Source organism: Coregonus clupeaformis, unplaced genomic scaffold (genome assembly GCF_020615455.1).
Source record: "Coregonus clupeaformis isolate EN_2021a unplaced genomic scaffold, ASM2061545v1 scaf0045, whole genome shotgun sequence".
Taxonomy (NCBI): domain Eukaryota; kingdom Metazoa; phylum Chordata; class Actinopteri; order Salmoniformes; family Salmonidae; genus Coregonus; species Coregonus clupeaformis.
Window position 1 is genome coordinate 1057501 of NW_025533500.1, and position 7500 is coordinate 1065000.

General features: G+C 45.6%; 1 protein-coding gene across 1 annotated transcript in view; it reads left to right on the forward strand.

Annotated features, from left to right (window-relative positions):
* Positions 1–7500, forward strand: part of LOC121556280 (protocadherin-16-like) — a gene marked incomplete at its 3' end in the record, with an annotated part of 113259 nt that overhangs the window by 77332 nt on the left and 28427 nt on the right. The window lies entirely within an intron of this gene.

Sequence of the window (7500 nt, forward strand, 5' to 3'; positions counted from 1 at the left end):
AGGAGAGGAGAGGAGAGGAGAGGGAGAGGAGAGGAGAGGGAGGAGAGGAGAGGAGAGGAGAGGAGAGGGAGAGGAGAGGAGAGGAGAGGAGAGGAGAGGAGAGGAGAGGAGAGGAGAGGAGAGGAGAGGAGAGGAGGGGGGAGAGGAGGGGAGCGGAGGGGGAGAGGAGAGGAGAGGAGAGGGAGAGGAGAGGAGAGGAGAGGAGGGGGGTAGAGGAGAGGAGAGAGGAGAGGAGAGGAGAGGAGAGGAGAGGAGGGGGGTAGAGGAGAGGAGAGGAGAGGAGAGGAGAGGAGAGGAGAGGAGAGGAGAGGAGAGGAGAGAGAGGAGAGGAGAGGAGGGGGAGAGGAGGGGGAGCGGAGGGGGGGGGGAGAGGAGAGGAGAGGAGAGGAGAGGAGAGGAGAGGAGAGGAGAGGAGAGGAGAGGAGAGGAGAGGAGAGGAGGGGTGTGGGGGGACTAGAATAGTATAGTTAAACAAGAAACAATTGCACAAGTGGTGACATTTTGCCGGTCCCCACAAAGAAAAGGCTATTTTAGGTTTAGAGCTAGGGTTAGGATTAAGAGTTAGGTTTAGGGTTAGGTTTAGGTTTAGAGCTAGGGTTAGGATTAAGAGTTAGGTTTAGGGTTAGGTTTAGGTTTAGAGCTAGGGTTAGGATTAAGAGTTAGGTTTAGGGTTAGGTTTAGGTTTAGAGCTAGGGTTAGGATTAAGAGTTAGGTTTAGGGTTAGGTTTAGGATTAAGAGTTAGGGTTAGGATTAAGAGTTAGGTTTAGGGTTAGGTTTAGGTTTAGAGCTAGGGTTAGGATTAAGAGTTAGATTTAGGGTTAGGTTTAGGTTTAGAGCTAGGGTAAGGATTAAGAGTTAGGTTTAGGGTTAGAGTTAGGGTTAGGATTAAGAGTTAGGTTTAGGGTTAGGGTTAGGATTAAGAGTTAGGTTTAGGGTTAGAGTTAGGGTTAGGATTAAGAGTTAGGTTTAGGGTTAGAGTTAGGGCTGGGGGTTTGGGGTTAAGGTTTAGCCTTTTTTTATTAGGATCCCCATTAGCCAACGCCAATGGAGACAGCTAGTCTTACTGGGGTCCGACACATAACGAACAATACATTACAGACAATATACTTCAGTATTTACATATACAAATAAAAACATTAACATATAGTGTTTGTGCATCTATCAATTACTGATACATGTCAGTACATACACGCAACAAGTAGGTCACACGGGGGAGAGGCGTTGTGCCGCGAAGTATTGCTTTATTTGTTTTTTGAAACAAGGTTTGCTGTTCAATTGTACTACATGAGTTCCATGCAGTCATGGCTCTGTATAATATCTATACACAATACCTCACAATAAAACACATCTTTACAAATAAATAGAAAATGAAAAGCTGAAATGTCTTGAATCAATAAGTATTCAACCCTTTCGTTATGGCAAGCCTAAATACGTTCAGGAGTAAATGTGGTCCTCTGTAGCTCAGCTGGTAGAGCACGGCGCTTGTAACGCCAAGGTAGTGGGTTCGATCCCCGGGACCACCCATACACAAAAATGTATGCACGCATGACTGTAAGTCGCTTTGGATAAAAGCGTCTGCTAAATGGCATATTATTATTATTATTATAAAACTTTACTCATCTGTGTACCCCACACATACAGTTATCTGTAAGGTCCCTCAGTCGAGCAGTGAATTAAAAAAAAAACAGATTCAACCACAAAGACCAGGGAGGTTTTCCAATGCCTCACAAAGAAGGGCCCCTATTGGTAGATTGGTAAAAATAAAAAAAAGCAGACATTGAATATCCCTTTGAACATGATGGAGTTATTAATTACACTTTGGATGGTGTTTCAATACACCCAGTCATTACAATTGCCAGGGAGGAAGGGAACCACTCAGGGATTTCACCATGAGGCCAATGGTGACTTTAAAACAGTTTAATGGCTGTGATTGAAAAAAACTGAGGATGGATCAATAACATTATAGCTACTCCACAATACTAACGTAATTGACAGAGTGAAAAGAAGGAAGCCTGTACAGAATATATTCCAAAACATGCATCCTGTTTGCAACAAGGCACTAAAGTAAAACTGCAAAAAATGTGGCAAAGAAATAAACTGTTTGGGGCAAATCCAACACAACACATCACTGAGTAACACTCTTAATATTTTCAAGCATGGTGGTGGCTGCATCATGTTATGGGTATGCTTGTTGTCGGCAAGGACTAGGGAGTTTTTTAGGATAAAAAGAAACAGAATAGAGCTAAGCACGGGCAAAATCCTAGAGGAAAACCTGGTTCAGTCTGCTTTCCACCAGACACTGGGAGATGAATTCACCTTTCAATAGGACAATAACCTAAAACACAAGGCCAAATCTATACCGGAGTTGCTTACCAAGAAGGCAGAGTGACAGTTTTGACTTCAATCTAATTGAAAATCTATTACAAGACCTGTAAATGGTTGTCTAGCAACGATCAACAACCAATTTGAACGAGCTTGAAAAATTTTGAAAAAGAATAATGGGCAAATGTTGCACAATCCAGGTGTGGAAAGCTCTTAGAGACTTACCCAGAAAGACGCACATATGTAATCGCTGCCAAAGGGGATTCTAATACGTATAGACTCAGGGGGTTGAATACTTATGTAATCAAGATATTGTATATTAGTGTTTTATTTTTCATATATATATACAGTGGGGAAAAAAAGTATTTAGTCAGCCACCAATTGGGCAAGTTCTCCCACTTAAAAAGATTAGAGAGGCCTGTAACTATGACAGACAAATTGAGAAGAAAAAAAATCCAGAAAATCACATTGTAGGATTTTTAATGAATTTATTTGCAAATTATGGTGGAAAATAAGTATTTGGTCACCTACAAACAAGCAAGATTTCTGGCTCTCACAGACCTGTAACCTCTTCTTTAAGAGGCTCCTCTGTCCTCCACTCGTTACCTGTATTAATGGCACCTGTTTGAACTTGTTTTCAGTATAAAATACACCTGTCCACAACCTCAAACAGTCACACTCCAAACTCCACTATGGCCAAGACCAAAGAGCTGTCAAAGGACACCAGAAACAAAATTGTAGACCTGCACCAGGCTGGGAAGACTGAATCTGCAATAGGTAAGCAGCTTGGTTTGAAGAAATCAACTGTGGGAGCAATTATTAGGAAATGAAATACAAGACCACATGTAATCTCCCTCGATCTGAGGCTCCACGCAAGATCTCACCCCGTGGGGTCAAAATGATCACAAGAACGGTGAGCAAAAATCCCAGAACCACACGGGGGGACCTAGTGAATGACCTGCAGAGAGCTGGGACCAAAGTAACAAAGCCTACCATCATTAACACACTACGCCGCCAGGGACTCAAATCCTGCTGTGCCAGACGTGTCCCCCTGCTTAAGCCAGTACATGTCCAGGCCCGTCTGAAGTTTGCTAGAGTGCATTTGGATGATCCAGAAGAGGATTGGGAGAATGTCATATGGTCAGATGAAACCAAAATATAACTTTTTGGTAAAAACTCAACTCGTCGTGTTTGGAGGACAAAGAATGCTGAGTTGCATCCAAAGAACACCATACCTACTGTGAAGCATGGGGGTGGAAACATCATGCTTTGGGGCTGTTTTTCTGCAAAGGGACCAGGACGACTGATCCGTGTAAAGGAAAGAATGAATGGGGCCATGTATCATGAGATTTTGAGTGAAAACCTCCTTCCATCAGCAAGGGCATTGAAGATGTAACGTGGCTGGGTCTTTCAGCATGACAATGATCCCAAACACACCACCCGGGAAACGAAGGAGTGGCTTCGTAAGAAGCATTTCAAGGTCCTGGAGTGGCCTAGCCAGTCTCCAGATCTCAACCCCATAGAAAATCTTTGGAGGGAGTTGAAAGTCTGTGTTGCCCAGCGACAGCCCCAAAACATCACTGCTCTAGAGGAGATCTGCATGGAGGAATGGGCCAAAATACCAGCAAAAGTGTGTGAAAACCTTGTGAAGACTTACAGAAAACGTTTGACCTGTGTCATTGCCAACAAAGGGTATATAACAAAGTATTGAGTATTTTGTTATTGACCAAATACTTATTTACCACCATAATTTGCAAATAAATTCATAAAAAATCCTACAATGTGATTTTCTGGATTTTTTTTTCTCATTTTGTTTGTCATAGTTGACGTGTACCTATGATGAAAATTACAGGCCTCTCTCATCTTTTTAAGTGGGAGAACTTGCACTATTGGTGGCTGACTAAATACTTTTTTCCCCCGCTGTATATATATATATATATATTTCACAAATGTTAGAATCTTTCTTTCACTTTGACATTGCATAGTATTTCAAATCAAATCAAATCAAATCAAATTGTATTGGTCACATGCGCCGAATACAACAGGTGCAGACATTACAGTGAAATGCTTACTTACAGCCCTTAACCAACAGTGCATTTATTTTAAACAAAAAAAGTAAGAATAAAACAACAACAAAAAAAGTGTTGAGAAAAAAAGAGCAGAAGTAAAATAAAGTGACAGTAGGGAGGCTATATATACAGGGGGGTACCGTTGCAGAGTCAATGTGCGTGGGCACCGGCTAGTTGAGGTAATATGTACATGTGGGTAGAGTTAAAGTGACTATGCATAAATACTTAACAGAGTAGCAGCAGCGTAAAAAGGATGGGGTGGGGGGGCAGTGCAAATAGTCCAGGTAGCCATGATTAGCTGTTCAGGAGTCTTATGGCTTGGGGGTAGAAGCTGTTGAGAAGTCTTTTGGACCTAGACTTGGCACTCGGGTACCGCTTGCCGTGTGGTAGCAGAGAGAACAGTCTATGACTAGGGTGGCTGGAGTCTTTGACAATTTTGAGGGCCTTCCTCTGACACCGCCTGGTATAGAGGTCCTGGATGGCAGGGAAGCTTTGCCCCAGTGATGTACTGGGCCGTACGCACTACCCTCTGTAGTGCCTTGCGGTCGGAGGCCAAGCAGTTGCCATACCAGGCGGTGATGCAATCAGTCAGGATGCTCTCGATGGTGCAGCTGTAGAATTTTTTGAGGATCTGAGGACCCATGCCAAATCTTTTTAGTCTCCTGAGGGGGAATAGGCTTTGTCGTGCCCTCTTCACGACTGTCTTGGTGTGTTTGGACCATGATAGTTCGTTGGTGATGTGGACACCAAGGAACTTGAAGCTCTCAACCTGTTCCACTACAGCCCCGTCGATGAGAATGGGGGCGTGCTCAGTCCTCTTTTTTTTCCTGTAGTCCACAATCATCTCCTTTGTCTTGGTCACGTTGAGGGAGAGGTTGTTGTCCTGGCACCACACGGCCAGATCTCTGACCTCCTCCCTATAGGCTGTCTCATCGTTGTCGGTGATCAGGCCTACCACTGTTGTGTCGTCGGCAAACTTAATGATGGTGTTGGAGTCGTGCCTGGCCATGCAGTCATGGGTGAACAGAGAGTACAGGAGGGGGACTGAGCACGCACCCCTGAGGGGCCCCCGTGTTGAGGATCAGTGTGGCAGATGTGTTGTTACCTACCCTTACCACCTGGGGCCGGCCCGTCAGGAAGTCCAGGATCCAGTTGCAGAGGGAGGTGTTTAGTCCCAGGATCCTTAGCTTAGTGATGAGCTTAGAGGGCACTATGGTGTTGAATGCTGAGCTGTAGTCAATGAATAGCATTCTCACGTAGGTGTTCCTCTTGTCCAGTTGGGAAAGGGCAGTGTGGAGTGCGATAGAGATTGCATCATCTGTGGATCTGTTGGGGCGGTATGCAAATTGGAGTGGGTCTAGGGTTTCTGGGATTATGCTGTTGATGTGAGCCATGACCAGTCTTTCAAAGCACTTCATGGCTACAGACGTCAGTGCTACGGGTCGGTAGTCATTTAGGCAGGTTATCTTAGAGTTCTTGGGCACAGGGACTATGGTGGTCTGCTTGAAACATGTTGGTATTACAGACTCAGTCAGGGACATGTTGAAAATGTCAGTGAAGACACTTGCCAGTTGGTCAGCACATGCTCGAAGTACACGTCCTGGTAATCCGTCTGGCCCTGCGGCCTTGTGAATGTTGACCTGCTTAAAAGTCTTACTCACATCGGCTACGGAGAGCGTGATCACATAGTCATCCGGAACAGCTGGTGCTCTCATGCATGCTTCAGTGTTGCTTGCCTCGAAGCGAGCATAGAAGTGGTTTAGCTCGTCTGGTAGGCTTGTGTCACTGGGCAGCTCGCGGCTGTGCTTCCCTTTGTAGTCTGTAATAGTTTTCAAGCCCTGCCACATCCGACCGAGCGTCAGAGCCAGTGTAGTATGATTCAATCTTAGACCTGTATTGACTCTTTGCCTGTTTGATGGTTCGTCGGAGGTCATAGCGGGATTTCTTATAAGCGTCCGGGTTAGAGTCCCGTTCCTTGAAAGCGGCAGCTCTACCCTTTAGCTCAGTGCGGATGTTTCCTGTAATCCATGGCTTCTGGTTGGGGTATGTACGTACGGTCACTGTGGGGACGACATCATCGATGCACTTATTGATGAAGCCAGTGACTGATGTGGTGTACTCCTCAATGCTGTCTGAAGAATCCCGGAACATGTTCCAGTCTGTGCTAGCAAAACAGTCCTGTAGCTTAGCATCTGCGTCATCTGACCACTTTTTTATTAACCGAGTCACTGGTGCTTCCTGCTTCAGTTTTTGCTTATAAGCAGGAATCAGGAGGATAGAGTTATGGTCAGATTTTCCAAATGGAGGGCGAGGGAGAGCTTTGTATGCGTCTCTGTGTGTGGAGTAAAGGTGGTCTGGTTTGTGCTGTGGTGGAGACCTCTGTGGGCTATACTCGGCCTTGTCTCAGGATTGTAAGTTGGTGGTTGAGGATATCCCTCTAGTGGTGCGGGGGCTGTGCTTTGGCAGAGTGGGTGGGGTTATATCCTTCCTGTTTGGCCCTGTCCGGGGGTTTCTTCGGATGGGGCCACAGTGTCTCCGGACCGCTCCTGTCTCAGCCTCCAGTATTTATGCTGCAGTAGTTTATGTGTCGGGGGCTGGGGTTAGTTGGTTATACCTGGAGTACTTCTCCTGTCTTATCCAGTGTCCTGTGTGAATTTAAGTATGCTCTCTCTAATTCTCTCGTTCTCTCTTTCTCTCTGAGAACCTGAGCCCTAGGACCATACGTCAGGACTACCGGGCATGATGACACCTTGCTGTCCCCAGTCCGCCTGGCCTTGCTGCTATTCCAGTTTCAACTGTTCTGCCTGCGGTTACGAAACCCCTACCTGTCCCAGACCTGCTGTTTTCAACTCTTAATGATCGGCTATGAAAAGCCAACTGAGAGACCTGAGCACCTAGGACCATACGTCGGGACTACCGGCCGTGGTGACTCCTTGCTGTCCCCAGTCCGCCTGGCCTTGCTGCTATTCCAGTTTCAACTGTTCTGCCTGCGGTTATGGAACCCCTACCTGTCCCAGACCTGCTCTTTTCAACTCTTAATGATCGGCTATGAAAAGCCAACTGAGATTTATTCCTGATTATTATTTGACCATGCTTGTCACTTATGAA